Genomic DNA, 20,893 nt, shown 5'->3' on the forward strand with positions numbered 1-20,893 from the left:
AGATGGTAGCGGGTCGATGGAGTTAATACCTCAAGTTAACTGACAATCACTCTTGCTTTGATTGAGCTAAAAATGGGGCTAGCCACTTTGAATAGGATCCTGTCAAAACCATAGGCATGGACTCCGGGCCGCTTGTGCCAGCACAGCTACACTGCTATCTGTAGTGCACTAGCTGGATCAGTGCCAGCGTAGGCATGTCTCCTTTTGCTGGAACTTCTACCTCCAGCTTGAAGCGTGGATGTGCCCTCCAAGTGAAAGTCCCTGGGAGGTCTGTGTTAATCAGCGTTTGATGAAAGCAGAAGTATTGCAGTCACTGCTCCCACGTCGGCTCTCAGTTCTGGCCATTGGTTAAAGCTCCCTTTATTGTTTGCACAGCAGATTTATTGGACAATTGCAGATGGTTGTGGGTCGTTTGAAAACAGGAAACGTGTCTCCCCCCAGGAATAAAGCTTCTAGGGCACCCAGGCAGGGAATAGAAGCAAGGTGTGATCAAACACGCAGAGCCCACAGCAGACTAGTGGATGCTCCCAGCAAACCACAGGCCAAAATTTGTTTGCTGAAATAAGTTGCTAAACAATTGCAATAACACCCTGCTTCAGTGAAGGCAGCATTGTCTAGTGGTTAGAGTATTGTACTGGGAGTCAGGAGGCCTGGATTCCGTTCTCTGCACTGGGTCCTTGGGGAAATCCCAGCCCTTCATCTGACTTGTCGATTTAAATCAACAGCTCTTCCGGGCAGGGGTGGTCTCTCACTGTGTCTGTACAACGGTGCGCTGCTCTCAGCTGCAGCCTCGAGATGCTACTGCAGTGGAAATAACAGCAAATGAGTAAAAATCCTGACTTGTGTGTAATACTTTGCCAAAGGCGACAGGGCTGCGCTCACTGGGTGTGTTATTTGCACAGAACAATGGAACCACTTCTGCTCCCTGCTGAAGTGATTATGGTCTGATTCTAGGATGAAACCAGGGCCAGCTCCAGGCACCAGCTTACCAAGCAGGTGCTTGGGGCAGCCACTTCGGAGAGGGGCGGCATGTCCAGCTGTTCGGCTGCAATTCGGCGGACGGTCCCTCACTCCTGCTCGGAGCGAAGGACCTCCCGCCGAATTGCCGCCACAGATCGTGATCGCGGCTTTTTTTTTTGTTTGTTTGGCTGCTTGGGGCGGCCAAAACCCTGGAGCCGGCCCTGGGTGAAACATGACTTGATTGAGGAGAGATGAGCTGCTGTGCACGTCTTCACAGGTGCTTTGGGGGCTGGGGCGTGAGAGTCATGTGCTTCGGCCACAACACTCCCGAGTCTGCCAGCTTCCTGGAGTGCACGCTGTGGGGTACTGCCGCAGAGCACGGCTGTGGATTTTCATTAGGAGTGGCAACAGGAAAGGGTTGAATTTTAAGCAGAGATTTGGGGGGTGGGATGGGGGCGGGGCTCCATACAGAGCGGACTGTATAGAAGAAGACACTGAGGCCTGGTGTACATTACAAAGCCAGCACAGGGTAGTTAAGCCCACTGAAGCCATGGTATAAACACTGCTCGGGGGGAGGGATAGCTCAGTGGTTTGAGCATTGGCCTCCTAAACCCAGGGTTGTGAGTTCAATCCTTGAGGGGGCCACTTAGGGAGCTGGGGCAAAATCAGTACTTGGTCCTGCTAGTGAAGGCAGGGTGCTGGACTCAATGACCTCTCAGGGTCCCTTCCAGTTCTATGAAATAGGTATATCTCCATATTTTAGGTCAGCACAAGAATTCTTCTGCCAACGTCGCTACTGCCTTAGCCACGCTGCTGGGAGAACCCTTCCACTGGCTGCAGTCAGTGTCTACACAACAGCAGTGCAGCTGCACGCATTTCTAGTGCAGACACCCCGAGATGTGTCATGTGAGATACCCGTAAACTCCTATAGCGCCTTTATCCCCAAGGGTGGGGTGGGGTGGGAGGGGAGGGGTTGCAGCATGGCATGGTAGTGTACTCTGAATGCTTTTCAGATGGGCATAAAATCCAGCCTGGGGTTGGTGGTGTCTGAGACTGCTCCAGGCAGTGAGGGTCTGCACTAGCCGGTGCCTGGCGAGCTGTGGAAAGGGTGGACAGGCACCAGATTTCCATGCCCGCTATGACTCAATAGTGGGCGTCATTGCAACCTGGTGGCTGTGCTAGCAGCTTGGCAACGCTGTCCTATACCCTCCCAGCTCCTCGTCAGCTCACCCAGCACAAGCCCAGTCAGACCAACTCCGATTCGGATGTCAGGGCCGTTCTGTTCCCTTCATCACCTCCCAACTGGAAGTAAAACCCAGCTGGGCCCTTGGGGTCAGTTGGTGTCAAGGCTGAATCCCAACTCTGTCACTCCGAGTGCAGAAGTGGGGCCCGCAAGTTTTAAAAAAATTTATACTGGCCACTCCAGGCTTATATTAAACTCCCAAGGTTACAGCTTCTCTCTGACCTTGGCTTGGTAAACACTGCCACCACCCAAATGCAAAAAAAGCCCTTGGATCCAGGAAGGAGCACTTGGGAATTCCTCCCTGTTGGGTACCCTCAAGCCCTTTCACTCCCCCACTCCGGGAAAGAGCTGAGAAAGAAAACAAAGGAAATTAGCTGTGGCTACCAGCTAATCTAACAACATGCACAAACCTCTTAGGACACCAAAAATCTGATCCTATTCTTAAAAAAGGTAAATTTTATTAAAAGCAAAAAGAAAGAGAATACATCTGGAACTTAGGCTTTTGCTAGATTTTAAAAGAGCAATTCCAAAAATCAAGCACCCAAAATAGTTTTCTTGGGGGGTCAGCTTAAAGGTTACAAGCAAACAATAGCATCTGGGGTTAGCACAGAGGAGTCCACAAGCCAATAAGAAAAGTATCTTTCTCAATTTTAAAAAGTTCTACCTTCCCATTGGCTCTTTTGGTCAGGTGCCCGCTTTTTTTTCTTTACCTGGGGGACTTTTTAATCCTTTACAGGTAAGCAAGTAAAGAACAGCTACCAAGAGGGATTTTACAGCTAACTGGCTGGCTGGGTGTCCATCAAAGGGAGCTATCCCTCCACTTTATTTATCACATGCCCCCCAAATCACAGATGGTGCTGGCCAGCCTGGTTCAGGTTGGGTCCACACTGGCTGGGATTTCTTCCTGGAGGTTTAGGAAACAGAGTTAATAAGATACATGCCTCTAATTTTACTAATAATTACATGAAGAACTAAACAGTATTTTTTACATTTCAAGGACTACAATGACGTAGAATACAGGGACATTTTTACCTGGCTGATTCTGGGAAACCTTCCTGGGAGAGTGCATGAGCCACTTTGTTAGAGTGTTGTATTTTAAAATCAAAGTCTTGTAGAGCTAAACTCCCCTGAAGAAGTTTTTTGTTAGTCTCTTTGACCATGCTGCACTGAAGTGGCTTCACACAGTCAGTCTGCAGGTGGAACTGCCATCCCCAAACGTATGCGTGTAGGTTCTCCAGAGCATACACAATAGCATAACATTGTTTTTCTGAGACTGACCAGTGGCTTTCCCTCTCAGAAAGTTTTTTGCTGAGAAACACAACAGGATGGAATTGTTGATTTGGTCCTTGCTGCATTAAAACTGCTCCCACACCACGCTCGGACGCATCTGTGGTTACGACAAATGGCTGGTTGAAGTCCAGGGCCCTCAATACAGGGTCAGATGTAAGGGCTGCTGGTTAAAGATGGTTAAAGGCTTTTTAACACTTTTCAGTCCACTGAACTGCATTTGGTTGTTTTTTCCTGGTTAGGTTTGTCAGTGGGGTGGCAATTTGGCTGTACTTTGGTACAAATCGTTGGTAATACCCGGCCAAGCCCAAGAAGGATTGGACCTGCTTCTTTGACTTAGGGACAGGACAATTTTGGATAGCATTTACCTTAGCCTTTAGAGGGTTGATAGTACCTTGACCCACCTGGTGTCCAAGGTACATTACCCTGTTTAGGCCTATTTGACACTTTTTGGCCTTAACGGTTAATCCTGCCTCCCTTATGCACTGGAAGACCGCTTGGAGGTGTTCCAGGTGTTCTGCCCATGAATCTGAGAATATAGCCACATCGTCGAGGTAGATGACTGCAAATTTCCCAAATCCAGCCAGAAGGTTATCTACCAACCTCTGGAAGGTGGTGGGTGCATTTTGCAGTTTGAAAGGGAGCACATTAAATTAATACAACCCTACCTGTGTGATGAAGACTGACCTTACCTTGGCTGGGTCATCTAGCGGCACTTGCCAGTACCCCTTAGTTAAGTCTAAGGTGGAGATGAACTGGGCATGTCCCAGTTTCTCCAATAGCTCATCTGTGCGTGGCATTGGATAGTTTTGTGGGTGAGTTACAGCATTTAGCTTACGATAGTCCACACAAAAGTGGATTTCCCCATCTGGTTTGGTAACCAGAACCACTGGAGAGGCCCATGCACTCTCAGAGGGGCGGATTACACCCATCTGTAACATGTCCTTGATCTCCCTTTCTATTGCAGTTTTGGCTTGAGGAGCCATTCTAATTGGGCGAGCATCACCTGTGTCAAAATGAGTGGTACGCCTGTTCTGTCCATCCTGGGGTGGCTGAAAACATTGGTGCGAAGCTGGTGCACAGCTTCTGGATTTGCTGTCGCTGCTTATGCCCAAGGGTCATGGAAAGGCTCACCTCTTCCACGCCACCGTTGCTTTTTCTGTCATAGTATACTCCTTCAGGCCATTCAGCGTCATCTCTCTCCTGGGCTGTAAATTGGAGAACCTTGATTTCTCGGGAATAAAAGGGATTTAGAGAATTAACATGGTATATTTTAGGTTTTAGGGTAGGGTTTGGGAACACTGTGAGGTAATTAACAGCTTCCAGGTGCTCTTGGACCATAAATGGCCCCTCCCATGACGCTTCCATCTTATTGGCATGGAGCGCTTTTAGGACCATGACTTGGTCACCTACTCTGAAGGAACACTCTCTGGCATGTTTAAAAGAAAGAAAATACATCTGGAACTTAGGCGTTTGCTAGATTTTAAAAGAGCAATTCCAAAAATCAAGCACCCAAAATAGCTTTCTTGGGGGTTCAGCTTTAAAGCAGAAGTGGGCAAACTACAGCCCGGGGGCCACATCTGGCCCTTGAGCTCCTGGCCAGGGAGGCTAGCCCTAGCTAAACATTCTGATGTACGTACACATCTGGAGTTCAGATAAGTAGTTCTAGGCATGATCTGATGATTTATAATCATACCTGGCTTAGCTGCTTATAGCATGGCTGCTCTGTCCCTCCAGCCCAGAGAACAGACAAAGGCAAAGTTTCTTTCCCAATTTTAAAAAATTCTACCTTCCCATGGGCTCTTTTGGTCAGGTGCCCACTTTTTTTTCTTTACCTGGGGGACTTTTTAACCCTTTACAGGTAAAGCAAGTAAAGAACAGCTACCAAGAGGGATTTTACAACTAATTGGCTGGCTGGGTGTCCATCAAAGGGAGCTACCCCCGCACTTTATTTATCACAGTTGGCCTGTGGGGGTCACTCATCCATCCGCCTTTGGGTGCTGTCTCCAGAGAAAGCTCTCATCCCCGTGGCTATTTGGGGGAAGTCAGTCCGTCGTGCTTCTTCCAGTCTAGCTTTCTGGTTACTCAGGCTTTGTAGGCTTGTGTGTGGGGGATAAAGATAGCCCTGTTTCTACCAGCCGGATGTGTGTGAGGTTTGCAAACGCGCTGCCCTCTCTCCACTCACATTTTCCATTATGCAAGCACTGCTCTCTCTCTGGCTGTAAATAGCTGGGCAGTTCACCAGCACTGTATGCATGCGTCCGCGTAGACCTGTGTTGCTGGGTGTATAAAACACATGGCTAGATCAGAACAATGAGCCAGCTTGTCCTGTGTCTTGACTTTGGTGGCTAGTGGCCAGGTTCAGCTGTTGCAGAGGAAGATGCAAAACGCCTTGCAGGAGGCAGTTATGGGAGAACTTCCATTAGAGACTGGGGCTTGTGCTCTGAGACATGGGGGATTATGTCCTTCCAAAGCACTAGTTTTTTAAATCCTTATTGCTCTAACTCTGGATGCTTTTGGTATCCCTATAATTATCCAAGCCTCTTTTGAATCCATTCTAAGCTCTTGAGCTCAATTACATCTTGTGGATGTGAGTTCCACAAGCTAATTCTGCATTGTAGAAAAACTTATTTCCTTAGACCAGTTTAAAAAAACCATTGTTTGGAAATAGCTCTGATTGCAAATGCCTGGGTCCCCTTGAAGCCCAGATAATGGATTCTCTATGCTTTTGCCATAATTCTTCCCTCAAAAAAACTCCGAAATCTGAGAGTGTGAAAATTATCAGTAAGAGGTTGCAGCTGCTTCATTCACACCCCATATATCACTGCTTCACTTACTCACTCCCTATGCAACTAATGATCTCCACCCTCTCTAAACTCTTCCCCTTCCTGTCTCCTGAAAGAGTAGGGTAGTGCTGGAGACATACACTAGAAATAACTCTCCGTTTGTTTAATTAGAACTAAAGATTTCAAAACCAGTTTACTCCCGGGCTCCGTTGGCACATGCTACAGCCTTGTGTGTCTTCTGCTATGTTGATTGAGTAGTAAGATGTTTCTTTTATGGTAAAAAGGGAAAATCTTGTCTTTTGGCCCTTCTAAAATGTGTTGAATAAAGGAGGTGGATTCTTACCTTCATAACCTTGATGTAAAGCTGGAGTAACTCCAATGGTTTCAACAGGATGACTCTGGATATACATCAGTGTAACCGAGTGGAAATTGCAATGGGTGTGTTACATTTATGCAAAGCAGACCTTGCTGGTTGATGCACTGAGCTGTACTGTTCAATTAACAGTTATGTGCTCTGGGTTCGGGCTGGAGTGCACTGGAAGCAGACCTCTCATGTATGTTTACAAGTATGTTGCAGCAGTGCCTAGGGGGCCCATGATGCTGGGTGCTGTGTAAATAGAAAGTAAATGGCTACCCCTGCCCCAAAGAGCTTTCTGTCTAGCAGATGGGACAGACCAGGTGGCTGAGGCACACAAGTGGGTTGGGCTGGGGATTGGCCAGGGCTCACTTCTTACCCAGTCAGGAGCAGAGCTCAGATCTGGCACCTGCCTCGCAGCCATCTGGGGGTAGATGTCTGTGTGCAGAGCTGAGTTCTGAGGGTGACCTGGAGGAGGCCAAGGTGGAGGCATTACGAGTCTAGAGGGAAGCTCCCACCATGTGTCGGGGCAGTGAGGGCAGAGCGCAAAGGGCTTGTAGAGAAGTGGGTGTCTGAGGCTGGCATTGCTGATAAAGTAAGGGTGAGAGCTGACCTGATGACAGGATACTCCATAGCTCATACTGCAATCTGCTGGTAATCTGTTGTACTTCTATTTACATGTATTTATGCCGATCATGGGCCTGATCCAAAGGTCACTGAAATCGCTGGGAGTCTCTCTCTTGATTGTGATGAGTTTTGGGTCAGATTCTACAAAGGGATCTAGGCACAGCTGCGTGGGGAGGTGTAACTCACATAGAAAAAGTAAAGGAAGATTGTATGGCTGCATCCCTTGATTGTAATCAATTTCCTGGGTGATCGTAGACTCCAATGATTGACATTTGCAGCCTGAACCACTTTCTAATGATGTTTTTTGTTGACTGATTCCCTGGGATTTTTTGGGGGGTTGGGGAAGGAGAGAGGGATGGCGTTGTATTGATATATCTTTATATGCACAATTAATGAGGGAAGAGTAGAACTGAAGTATAACTTAAATACAACTAATATTTCGACTGTCAGTTGCCAGTAAGGAATTAGAAAATGCAGAGGATCTCTTGACTGGAAGAGGGACACAGATCTTTCTGAAGTTATATTGATTAACTAATATCACAATTAAGAAGGTGAGTCACACTGAGATTAGTGCTGTCAACAAAATAAGTGTGTGGCTAAGGAAGGCAAAATCCCCTTGAAGGATCAACAAGAAAAAGCATACTTCTGTGGAAAAACTCAACTTGGCATGCAGAGGAGGATGGGTTTGCGGTGAAGGCCCTGGGTGGTACTCAGCAGTTTCTGTAATCAGCTCTACCACAGACTTCCTTCATGACCTTGCCCAAGTCATTTAATCTCTCTGCGCCATTTACATGACCCTACTTTACCGTGGTAGCTGTGTGCCTCATAATCTTGAATGTTTGTATCCTCCACCCACCCCTCTGAGGGAGGGCAGTGCTATTATTGTGATTTCACAGAGGGGAAATTGAGGTACAGAGAGCCCACATGATTTGTACCTGTCATCCAGGGAGTCTGAGGGTGGAGCAGGGAATTGAATGCCAGTCTCTCAAGTCCCATGCAGTTCCCTGACCACTGAACTACCTCCCTCTCTAGAGGACTCACCCTTCCTTCTCTGAGGAGTTCCCGTCTATAAAATGAAGATGTATCAGAGGGGTAGCCGTGTTAGTCTGAATCTGTAAAAAGCAACAGAGGGTCCTGTGGCACCTTTGAGACTAACAGAAGTATTGGGAGCATAAGCTTTCGTGGGTAAGAACCTCACTTCTTCAGATGCAAGTAATGGAAATCTCCAGAGGTATAACAATTGGCAATTTTTCTTCCTGGCTCTTTGGTGGCTGCCACAGGTTTGTGCTAGGAGTCCACACTGATAACTGCCTGCATTTGGGATGTGATACTGATGCTATTACGTTGTTCCACGACCCCACATCCACTTCCCAAAGCGAGTGCCAGTCAGAAAGGCATCTTTGCCCAGGTTGGGTGGCTGGACCTGAGGGGGGTGGAGGCCAGGAGTAAAGGGTGGGCTGGGGTGTTGGCTACAGACCAGTGCGCCAAGGCCATTCAGAAAGAAGGAAGAGGAAGCTAAGAGGCTATGTTTGATGCTACACCCTCAGGACAGCCCTCTTCTGGGGGTGGGGGCGGGGGGTGGGGACGGAATGGGGGTGAGGCTCAGGTAGGGGACATTGTTCCATCTCAGAGAGGATGTTGCTATATTGACCTGTGGTTTTGTTCAGATGTGGAACGGAGCCCTGGCCAAGGGCCGTCCAGCTGGTGCACTGCCCTGGGGCTGCAGATCCTGTGAGCCTGGGCCCCAAGGAGCTATGAACCCGCAGCAAGGGCTGCCTGCCAGCGGGCTGCCAAAGAGCTGGGCGGGTGTGACTGGAAGCCAGGCAGGGCTCTGTGAAATGTTTCCATCAACGAATCACCAAATTTGACCCCTCCACCCCCCAGAATGTTGGCATTTGTGTTAGCCAGGCCCTTGCTTTGACATCTCATCCAAGAGACGGCAGCACCATGCTGGGGTACGTGGAAATCACCTGCCACAAGGCCTGCAAACACCTGGGCCCACTCCTGGGGACGGGGAGAGTTCTGACCCAGCAAGGTCCTGTTTGGCTCATGAAATCTGCCCCCATTGCAGCCTGGGCAGGGAATAGCAGCCCTAGGAACGGGCTCGGTGGCGAATACCCAGTGCTAACCCCATGGTTTGGCTGGGAGCCCATCCTGTAGAGCTCTGGGCCTGGCTACTCCCCTCCCCCCCTCCCCCCCCCCGTGCCCCCCAGAGCACAGCCACTCGAGGCTAGGTTAGGCAGTGCCGTGCTGAAAGGCCGAGCGCCCGAGGCTATTTTTAGCTATTTCCCTCTGATCATATCACACCTCTGTGTTGTTGACTGACTGTTATGAATGACTCGAAGGTGGTGGCTTGCGATCAGCCACCAGATAGTTTCGTTCTGAGGTTCACGCGCTGTCCTACTTTATTGCTGGCTGAGAGCTGGAGGGCTCTCACATGTGCGCTAAAGAGCACTAAAGAGAAGCTTGGAAAGGTGACTCCTCATGGCTATTGAGCCTGCTCCTCCTCTGGGGGTGAACCGGGTCACTCTGGAAAAGTGTGGGGTCAGCTCAGGGGAAAGTGCTGGGAGTGAAAGGAGAACCAGACCTGGTCTACAGGGTGCTGAGGGGGGAGGGGCAGAAGGCTGGCTGGGCTTCAGGAGCAGCAAAGCTACAGTGGCAACTCTGATGTCCAAGTTCCCCCTCCTTCTCCCACAGTCTCTTCACCTCAGCTTCACTGCACACCTGCCTGGTCCTGTGCTCCTCTCTCCTTCTCTTCCCATGGAGCTGCTCCCCTCCTGCCTAAATACATCCAAACCCTCTGGCACAGGTCACTTGGCTGAGGTGTTCTCCCCTCCCACAGCCTGGATCTGCCTGGGCTGTTTGAATCCGCAGCGCCTAGCATGCTGGGGCCCCACTCTTGGCTGGCCCTTAGGCTCTGCCGTAATATAATAAACAGGCCTAATAATCACAACCTCCCAACCCCGTAGCTGCTGTTTGAACATTTTAGGGTCTATTTTGGGGCCCCCTTATTGTCCCTTCATACATGGAGCCTGATTCTCAGCTGGGGTAAATCAAGGCCATCCCACTGAAGTCAGCAGAGATCTGCAGATTCCCACCAGTGGGCCTCTGCTTTCCACTGAGTCTGGGTCTCCGTTCTCCCTCTCTCCTTCTCCCAGGGTAAAGCAGGCCAGTCTCTGCCTGTGTCTTCTGCTTTTCTCCCATCATGGCTCTTGCCTTTTGCTCCTCCTTGCTGTCCTCCTGGCCTGATGCATTGGGTGATCCCAGGTCTGCGGTGCAGAGTGCCCGCGGCGAGATTTTACCGTTCTTGGAGACACTGCAATACCAGGTCAATGCAGGGGTGGATAGAGCAAGCTCCTATTCCATCTCCATGTTTCAAAAATCAATTTAATATACAGTCCTCACATAAAGGACATATCAGATATTAAACTGATAAGAACAGATGCTACACTTTGATCTTAGCTCCAAGGGGTGTTGTGCTTTGCAGGTGTCTTTCGCTGGAACAGTGAGTACTGAATAATAAATAATAAGTTGCCTTTTTTCAAATCAATGGGTTCTGTGTTCCAGTGCTATTAGCAGCAGATAAACAGAGCAAGGGCCAGTGTTTTCAGATCTGCTAATCAGGCCTAAATCATTCACTCACTTGGCTGGGCCAGAGGAATGATTAAAGTGGCAGGGTTTGATTAAAACCAGGTTCCTGCTGGTACTCTTTCGCAGTGCCTAGAGGTCCCAGCAGAGCTCAGGCCCTCTCCACCTAGGAAGACAGTCCTTGCCCAAAGAGCTCACAGTCTAGGGTGACCAGATGTCCTGATTTTATAGGGACAGTCCCGATTTTGGGGTCTTTTTCTTATATAGGCACCTATTACCGCCCACCCCCCTCCCGATTTTTCACACTTGCTATCTGGTCACCCTATCACAGCCACACAGACAAAGCGTGGGTGGGGAAAGACAGTGAAGCTACCCAGCAGGTCTCCTTATCCCATCAGAGGACGTGTTTATCCAGGGAACCCAGGAGAGGCACCGGTGTGCTAGGAGAGGGCAGGATGGGGGGCATAGTCAGCTGCTGGCTCTTCTCCCATTGAGCTCTTGCCTGGCATATAGTGACTGAGGTGTTGCCTTTCAGATCAGAACTAAACCTGATGCTCCGACTGCTTGTGATCCCTAGAGATCCCCAGTGCCCTTTCTTGAGTCGAGGCGTGTGGGACCTGGTGTACTGATGCTGTCCTTGGTGGGACACTTCTGAGAGTATCAATTCAGGACAAAAAGAACAGGAGTACTTGTGGCACCTTAGAGACTAACAAATTTATTAGAGCATAAGCTTTCGTGGACTACAGCCCACATCCGAAGAAGTGGGCTGTAGTCCACGAAAGCTTATGCTCTAATAAATTTGTTAGTCTCTAAGGTGCCACAAGTACTCCTGTTCTTTTTGCGGATACAGACTAACACGGCTGCTACTCTGAATTCAGGACAAATTGCTTAGAGCAGGGCAGTTACAGCCCAAGGCTGGAGCTTCTCCACTTCTAAGGCACGCCAAACCAGCCAAACAGAGAGGACTTTGGTTTTACCCCACTGGCTAACCATAAGTCATACAAGCAATTCCCTTAGACACTCCAATTTCCCAGTATCACCACCAGTGCTGCTTGTTATGGGGATGAATAGTTATGAAAACCAATACCCCAGTAAAAGAAAAGCGGTTCTCCTGATCCCAAAGGACCAAGCCCCAGACCCAGGTCAATATACAAATCAGATTTTACTCACAAATCACACTGTTGCCAATCCTTTAGAATCTAAAATTGAAAGGTTTATTCATAAAAGGAAAAAGATATAGATGAGAGCTAGAATTGGTTAAATAGAATCAATTACATACAGTAATAGCAAAGTTCTTGGTTCAGGCTTGTAGCAGTGATGGAATAAACTGCAGGCTCAAATCAAGTCTCTGGAATACATCCACAGCTTGGATGGGTCATTCAGTCCTTTGTTCAAAGCTTCAGTTTGTAGCAAAATTCCTCCAGAGATCAGAAGCAGGATTGAAGACAAAATGGAGGGATTTTCAAGGCCTTTTATATTCTCTGCCTGTGGAAGGACCCCTTTTGTTCTTACTGTGGAAAATCACAGCAGCAAGATGGAGTCTGGAGTTACATGGGCAAGTCTCATGTCCATACATAACTCAGTTTGCAGGCAGCAGCCATTGCTTACATGCTATCAGGAAGACTTCTTATGTGGATTGGAGTCTCCCAAGGTCCATTGTTAGTTAAATGTTTCTTGATTCAGCACTTAATTTGCAACTTCCTTTCTCAAGAAGCTGACTAAATGCTTCACTAATGCTATTTAGAATCAAACACATTGAGATACAAGTACATAGCCAATATTCATAACTTCAACTACAAAAATGGTACACACATACAGATAGCATAATCATAACCAGCAAATCATAACCTTTTCATAGACACCTCACACAACAACCTTTGTACAATATTTGCTGCAAATATATAACAGTGGTTGCACCAATGATCTATACGGTCATAATATATGTCAATAACGTCACACCTGGTTTGACAATGGCATTCTGAGTCCCTAGAGTCCTCCCTGCAGCTTCAATTGGATACAGTGTTCCTCTTCACCTCCTGATGCTGCCTGCTGCATTCCAAAGGATGATGGCATATAGTGCTTTGGGATCCGGTAGGATGAAAGCTGGAAATGAAGTGCTTGTTATTCTTGTTACCCATAGTGATGGCAGGAACTCAGGCAGTTTGTGGGGTAGTGGGCTGAAGTGTCAGTGTGCAGGAATGAGGATGCTGGTAAGGAAGGTCATTCTTAGCACCTGCCCCTGCTGCCGCTGGAGACAGTGGCAGGATCAGACCCTTAGCCTGGGTCTACACTTGCAAGTTGTACCAGCATAGCTATGTTGGTTGGAGTATGAAAACCCAGCCCTCCCCGACCTAGTTGTGCTGACCTATCTCTCAGTGTAGACGCAGCTACATTGATGGGGTCAGCGAGGTCTAATGCTGCTGGAGGTGGGGGGTCGGGGGAGGGGTTCCTACACCGACCGAAAAGCCCCTTCTGTTGGATGGCCTGCATCTGCACTCAAGGGCTGCGCTGAGGTAGCTGTGCCAGCATAGGTGCTGTTGTGTAGACATACCATAGGCAGGAGTGATTCAATCACATGTACCCCCTGGAACTCCCTCTGATTCAGGCCCCTGCCCTGATCTCAGTACAGTCTCCCCCTGCCCTGCCATGCAGTGCTGGTGTGTGGGGGAAGGGAAGGAAGTGGGAATGGCTGTAGGGCTCCTCTCTAAGCCAAGCGGGAGAGGTCTTTGAAGGGGGCCAGCAGGGTGAAAGGGGAGACATCCTGAACCCTGGGGGGGTTGTGCTGGTCTCCCCGTGGAGTGCACACCTCACAGTGCCGGAGCAAGAGCAGCACGTGTCCTGCAAGCATCGTGGCCTGTCTCTGCTGGCCTGGCATCTGCGCTGACAGGAGGAGGGGGAGATGTGTATGAGGAGTGAAAGCTGCTGTGCAGGCGCAGGCAGGTAAACACTCCCTCCCCGAGGGATGTGGTGAGGTGGTGTGTACTCACCGCCCCCGCGTTCAGACAGCAGATCGAAGACACGATCCGGAAGAGAGAAATATTTATAGAAACCAGGGCAGGCGAACAAACAGAGCCCTGAGCCAGTGCCAGTTCAGTGGCTGGTGATGCCTTGTGCTTTCAGGGAAACCTCTGCTGGCATGTGCCAGCTGGGGCTGACTGAGAATCGGGCCGCCTCCCCTGCCCACCGCAGGTCACTGCCAGGGTCGTGCAGGGGTCACGCCCTGCAAGTAGCACAGGTCAGAAGTTTTCAAGCAGAGTCCCAGAAGTGCTGCACGCCCATGTCAGTTACAGTCGGTACCTGCAGCTCTCCCTAATCCCCCCAAGGATCAGGCCCTCGATCCCCCCTCTCCTTTGATCCCCCCCTTCCCCGACAAAGATTGTGGTTTGGGATGAAAAATGCTGTGCAGAGCCCAAAGAGCTCTGCCAGTAAACAGGAGCTCAGACTCACTTCAGGTCTGACGCTGGGGCGAGGATCCTGCCTGGGTTTTGAAGGCTGTTGAACTCCTGTGTGCTAGCACGCCAGTGGTAGGTGTGGCCTACGGGCAACACAATACCTGGCTGGAGATGACAGCCAGGACGTCAAGCAGGCATTTCTCTGAGAATAATAATGAGGCCTTGTCTGCACCAACTGTACTGCCTTAACCCTACCGGTATAGCTAATGTGTCCAACCCCTGGCATGGATGCAGTTAGACTGGTATAAAGGTGCTTATACTGATATTGCTGTTCCCCTAAGGGAAGGGGAGTTAGCTCTACTGGGTGAGGCACTGGACCCACACTAGGGATTGTACTGGTATGTGTAGTTTGGTGAATAATCACCCCCTAACCAACGTGGTGTAGGGAGACCAGGCCCAGCCCACACTGCATAACCAGCTGGTCTCCCAGGGTTGGGGGGTCTGGATCTGGGGGTTTATTTTGGCTGGCTGTGGAATTCAGCAGCGGATCTGGGTGCAGACTCTGACATTGTAGCGGGCACTCTGGGCTCATCACATTGCATGGCCTGCGGGTGTTTGGTACAGGCTGTGAGCTCAGGATAGTCTCTAACAGCAGTCTGCATGTATGCTGCGTAGCACCTTGCTCTGCTAACATTGATTTAACCTGCGCCCCCTTGGGAAGTAGCTTCATATTAGTAGCTCTGGTTTCCAGATGGATAGATCAAGACCCAAAGAGATCCAAGTAAATTGCTGAAAGTTATGTGGTGAATCACAGCAGAACTGCGAATAAACCCAGGAGTCCTGATCTGCATCCCCCTTCTCTAGCAGTATCTTGCAGGGCTCTCTCCCTCAGCCTGCAGCGACTATTTTACTAGTCCAGGAGATGTGCAGCCTTAGTGCATTCACGGCGCAGGTCCAGCCCAATGTGTGAGCAGGGCCAGTCTCCTCTCACTGCCTTTCTGACATGCCTCCCCTCAACCTGGAGGGACCCTCTGTGGGGCGAGAAGGAGAGAGCGCTCTCTGCAATCTGTCCCACCCTGGGCCTCTCTGGCGCTGACCGCAAATCAGGTGGTGGTTAGGAGACGAAGAACTGGACTGAGATCCTCTTTACTCATGTTGTATTGGCCCCACACAGACTTCATAGGGAAAGGTGATTTCCAATCCCTGTGGCAAGTTATCTCATCATGCTGCTGGCTTGAAGCCCTGCTGGCATTTGGCCTGGAGCTCTCCCCTTCTGTCTGTGCACCTTTGTCCAGACTGTCAGGCATAGCCAGGCCGCTGGGGTTGGAACAATAGCATTACTCTGGTAATGTCGTGCTGGCAGCCCAGGCTGAGTCCTAACCCCCAACTAGGCCCAGCTGTGGGTGCCAGTGCTAATGGGGAGGGAGGGCTGCTGTTGGATGTGGCTGGAGAATCCAAAGGGTTACAGCAAGAGCAGGGCACTGTATGGAGCAGGCTGTGCCTGGGGTGCTGTTAGGTGCATGCACATTTATTGTGCACAAAGGGACTTGTGTTGGAAACAGTGTGGTCTAGTGGGTAGAGCACTGGACTCAGGTGACCTGGGTTCTACTCCTGGCTCTGCCACTGGCCTGCTGGGTAATCACGGGCAAGTCATTTCCCCTGGCTGTGCCTCACTTTCCCCAATCCTGACCTCCTTTGCAAAGTGCTCTGAGCTCTACTGATGGAAGTGCCACATGAGAGCTAGGGATTATTAAGATTTGCTTAACGTGAGCTCTCCTTGCGTGAGTATTAGCCACATGCTCATTACCACTTTGTGTGTCCCTTCTGTACCAACCACATGCACTCTCAGCACCTTCCCCCAGCCACCAGGCTGCCCTTGGACTAGACCTGCCATGCGTCCAAGCAGGAGACACCCCTTTGTTCTGTCTTACTGGCTGGCCAGGGAAGCTGCCCAGCAAATATGATCAGCTCCTTCCGGTGTGTGGGTTTGGTTTTGTTCTCTCACACATAAACTACTTGGGGGGAAAGGATCTTAAAAACTCCAGGTGTTTTAAGGAAGTTAACAGGACCAATGGGACCCCACTCGCTTTTCCTAAGGAGGAATCGCAGAAGCTAGGGAGGGATGATATCTCCATCTCCCAGGGATTGATCCCTCCAGGAGATTTACAGAAGAGCAGGGAGTCCTGACTCCCCAGTCTGCTGCCAAGGGTACTAGGTACGTCTCACACCCAGACCTTTTAAAAGCAGTGTCAGTTACATCCAGAAAGATGCTGCCTTGTATTCCTGTCAGGGGCAGCATGGAGCTTGCTTGCTTTTCAAGTGCATTGGAGAAAAAGTGGGCATGGCTTTCAGGGAAAGGAGGGGGTGTGGTCAGGAGCAAATCCCGCCCTCTATAGGTTGCCTTCCAACAGCCGCGGGGTGGGGAAAACAGTCAACTGAGAAGGAGCAAGTTGGAAGCTGCCCAAAGCAGCTGTAAGATGCCCATTGCCTACTGGGCACACAGGGGAGCAGAGCAGATGTGGATGCTGCTGCAAAACTGTGAGTGCCCGTGGGAGCTACCCCTGTAGTACTGGAGGTACTGGGTGGAGTTCTGTCTGGTGCTTGAGGGTAGGGAGCTGAGCAGAGAACTCTGTCCTGTACCGATGTCTTCATTTTATTGGGCAGCCTTGTCTCTGACGCGCAGAGATCGGTTTTGGAGTTGACGCTTGTGTATGTTCATCTGTGGCTGGCCTGGGTGACCGATTGTGCAGTATCCGTACACTGCGTCTCCAAAGGCACGTGCATTGATAAGAAACTCACCCCACAGTTTGCAGGCACACATGTCTGCAACAGCAATGACGCTGCACGCATGGCCCTATTGTCAACACCCATCCACACCCATGTCACTGGAATACTTTGCCTCATGCAACCGTGACTTACTAAAATGCTGGTGACTTGTGATTTCTCCCCGGCTTCCAGATTACTTTCTCATTAGCCACACACCTTGTACTTGTGCACTGCCTATCTGCTTCTGCTGATACCATCAGCTGCCCATGCTCCTGTGTTAAGCATAACAGAAATCTTTAACAGTGTAGCTCACTGCTGTAGCTACAGGGGCCTCCGGGTGGGAGAAGGAGCTTTTACAGCGTTTTAACATCTTTAAAAAAGTCCATTATGATCCGCCTGGGCTCTGGCTCTCGGTGTGAGATTTGTGCACACACTGTTCTTTCTCTCCCATCCAAATGGTCATCATATTGCACCCTGCCACGCACAAAGTATAGACATCCCATTACACACGGAGATCAGTGAACACAACAGGCTGAGACAGAGAGATGTGTTACTAAGAAATCAGCTGAAGAATCCCCTAGCCTTGCAAATCTACACAGGGCCTGAGCCCAGAAAATAGAACCTTGTCTACCTTGGGGTACATGGTCTGTGCTGCAAGAGGCATCCAGGAGGACAGACCCAGATGTGGCCTGCTCCTGCAGTCCCTTGAGCCAGCTGGTCTGAAATGAACAAGTGTTTATCATAGCCACAGTCCTTTGTGCTTCTCGAGCATCCTCCCTAAGAGGGCACAAGAGGCTTGTCTAAGGTCACACAAGTAGTTGGAGGCAGGGCTGGGCATTGAATCTAGGAGTCTTGGCCACCAGCCTCCTGCTCTAACCACAAGACCATTCTCCAGTGAGTCTGGGGGAACTTTGAATGATTCCCCCCATGTTCATTGCTTGTAACTCCCTTTTAGGGCTTGCAAATGAAAACCAGTCCACACCTGCTGCTCTGAGCGGCTAGAGGGTGCTAATGCTCCTCATGTAACCTTTGAACTTGGTGAATTGGATGGATCAGGCAGGACTTCCCCTTTCCCACCCCCAAAATACTCTGTAACAGAAATAGCTCTCTCTGAAAGTGTGGTCAGGGCAGCTGGCTGTAAATTCTGTGGTGCTGGATCGCAGACCTCTGGAACCTCGAGGAAAGCAGAAGTGGCCAGGGAGCATTCAGCGTGCAGAAGGAAGTTTCACTTCTGTTGGGTCCAAACAGAAAGTGAAGGAGGCGACTTGCTTTGTCATGATGCACGTTTATTTTCGGATCAGTCCCTTCGAATCTCCAGGGCGGGGCTGGGGGGCATGGACTGAGCAGTGTGCCATGGGAGATAGTACTGCCACTGCATGGGCTCTATCCATTCTGTGGGTGCATGGGGACACGGCCCCAAGCATTTAGGCAAGTCTGAATGCAGCCAGGAGGAGGCGCTGATGACCAGTCATGATGCTCTGGAGCAGTTCCTCTCCCTCTAGGAACCTTGTTCTTGTATTTGTTTTCTAGGCGTGCTTTGCACGGCTCCCAATTATGGGATATGGAATTGGATCGCCCTCCGAGATCTGAGTGCCAGCATGGGGCAAGGAGCACGCTGCTGCTACCTAGGAGGGATACTGGCACTGATGTGCATGTCCACAGACTGTCCCTCAGGGTGGAAGCAGCCTTACGGCTGGCAGCGGACTCAGACAGGGCTGCCTCCAGGAATGGGAGATGACTAGTCACCTAGGCAGTTAGTGGATTGGATCCCATTCACCCAGGGAATGGGGGCGTTATCAAACTCATCCGTCCCATTGGTCTGTCTGCACAGAATGGACCAGCCCCTCCCAAATCTCCCATCCCAGCAAGTGCTGAGTCTGGTGTCAGACCTGGGACTGGTTCTTTGGGGGCTTGCTCCAAAGACCTGGCCTGCAGATGCAGCAGGAGATCCCTCCAGGGCAGTGCAGCGGCATCCCTGCCAAGCCTTTGACAGAGTGTGGAAATTAAGCCAGCTGGAGAATCAAGCAAGTGTGCAGACCTCCCATAGACAGTGATTTAAAAAATTAATCGCCATTAATCACACTGTTAAACAATAGAATACCAATTAAAATTTATTAAATGTTTTGGATGTTTTTCTTTATTTTCAAATATATCAATTTCAATTACAAACACAGAATACAAAGTGTACAGTGCTCACTTAATATTATTTTTATTACACATTTTTGCGCTGTAAAAATGATAAAAGAAATGGTATTTTTCAATTCAACTCATACAAGTACTATAGTGCAATATCTTTATCATGAAAGTTCAACTTACAAATGTAAGGTTTTTTGTTACAGAACTGCACTCAAACAAAACAATGTAAAACTTCAGAGTCTACAAGTCCACTCAGTCCTACTTCTAGTTCAGCCAATCGCTAAGAGAAACAAGTTTTTTTACATTTACGGGAGATAATACTGCCCACTTCTTAATTACAATGTCACCTGAAAGTGAGAACAGGCTTTTGCATGGCAATGTTGTAGCTGGTGTTGCAAGATATTTACGTGCCAGATGCGCTAAAGTTTCATATGCCTCTTCATGCTTTAGCCATCGTTCCAGAGGACATGCTTCCATGCTGATGATGCTCATTAAAAAAAAATGCGTTAATTAAATTAGTGACTGAACTCCTTGGGGGAAAATTATATGTCTCCTGGTTTGTTTTACTAGGGCTACCATATGTCCAGATTTCCCCGGACATGTCCAGCTTTTTGGTCTATAAATAGCCGTCCGGGGGGGGATTTCTAAAAATCTAAAAATGTCTGGGATTTCCCCCTGGTCGGCTATTTATAGACAGAAAAGCGGCGGCCAAGCGCCGCTCGGTAGCCAAAGTCCCTTCCCTGCTCCCCCCATCGCCTGCAGCCCCTGCAGCCTTACCACGCCGTCCAGCCCCAGAGCTGTCTTCCCCCTCCTCCCCTCCCCTGAACCCTCCGCCCCCCTGCTCTTCCCCCTCCCTTGCTTCCCGCGAATCAGATCTTCGCGGGAAGTCTGAAAAGAAGCAGGGGCAGGCGGGCGGCAGCAGCAGGTAAGCTGGGGCCGGGGGAGAGGAGAGTTGCAAGGAGGCGCGGCCCTGGCCGAGCGGCTCCCTCCGGCCCGGGCCGAGCGGTGCCCAGCGGCTCTGGCCCTGGCCCCAGCAGCTTGGGCCCAGCTTGGGCCCCGGGGCACTGGCCCCGGTTCCGGCTGAGTGCGCCAGCCCGGCTCCAGCGGCTCCGGCCCGGCTCGGGCCCCAGGGTGGCAGCCTCAGTTCCGGCCGAGTGCGCCAGCCTGGCCCCGGCCGAGTGGTGCCGGCTGAGCATTCCCGGCCCCAGCCGCTCTGGTCCAGCCCGGGCCCCAGGGCGGCGGCCCCAGTTCCGGCCGAGCGCGCTGGCCCAACCCTGGCCGAGCACCTTCGGCCCGGCCCCAAGCTCTGGCCAGAGCGCAGCCCGATTCCTGGGCTCTTTGAAGCCGGCCCTGGTCAGGGGACAGGGAGGAGGGTGGTTGGGGGTTCTGAGGGGGGCAGTCAGTGGGTGGGAAGTGGGAGGGAGTGGATGGGGGCGGGGCAGGGGCGGGGCTAGAGTGGGGCTCCTCCCCCCCAGTGTCCTCTTTTTTGCTTGTGGAAATATGGTAACCCTAGTTTTACCCGCATTCTGCCATATATTTCATGTTACGGCAGTCTCAGATGATGACCCAACACACGTTGTTGTTCATTTTAAGACCACTTTCACAGCAGATTTGACAAAATGCAAAGAAGGTACCAATGTGAGATTTGTAAAGATAGCTACAGCACTTGACCCAAGATTTAAGACTCTGAAGTGCCTTCCAAAATCTGAGAGGGATGAGGCATGGAGCATGCTTTCAGAAGTCTTAAAAGAGC

The 20,893-nt window shown here is 50.2% G+C and overlaps 1 protein-coding gene and 1 non-coding gene across 2 annotated transcripts in view; one reads left to right on the forward strand and one right to left on the reverse strand.

Moving 5' to 3' along the window:
* Nucleotides 1-20,893, forward strand: part of LOC128843746 (diacylglycerol kinase delta-like) — a 166,552-nt gene that overhangs the window by 32,171 nt on the left and 113,488 nt on the right. The window lies entirely within an intron of this gene.
* Nucleotides 10,550-10,734, reverse strand: LOC128843815 (U2 spliceosomal RNA). The gene has a single exon (XR_008446345.1). It is a non-coding gene; the product is annotated as a U2 spliceosomal RNA (small nuclear RNA).

This window comes from Malaclemys terrapin, chromosome 9 (assembly GCF_027887155.1).
Source record: "Malaclemys terrapin pileata isolate rMalTer1 chromosome 9, rMalTer1.hap1, whole genome shotgun sequence".
Taxonomy (NCBI): domain Eukaryota; kingdom Metazoa; phylum Chordata; order Testudines; family Emydidae; genus Malaclemys; species Malaclemys terrapin.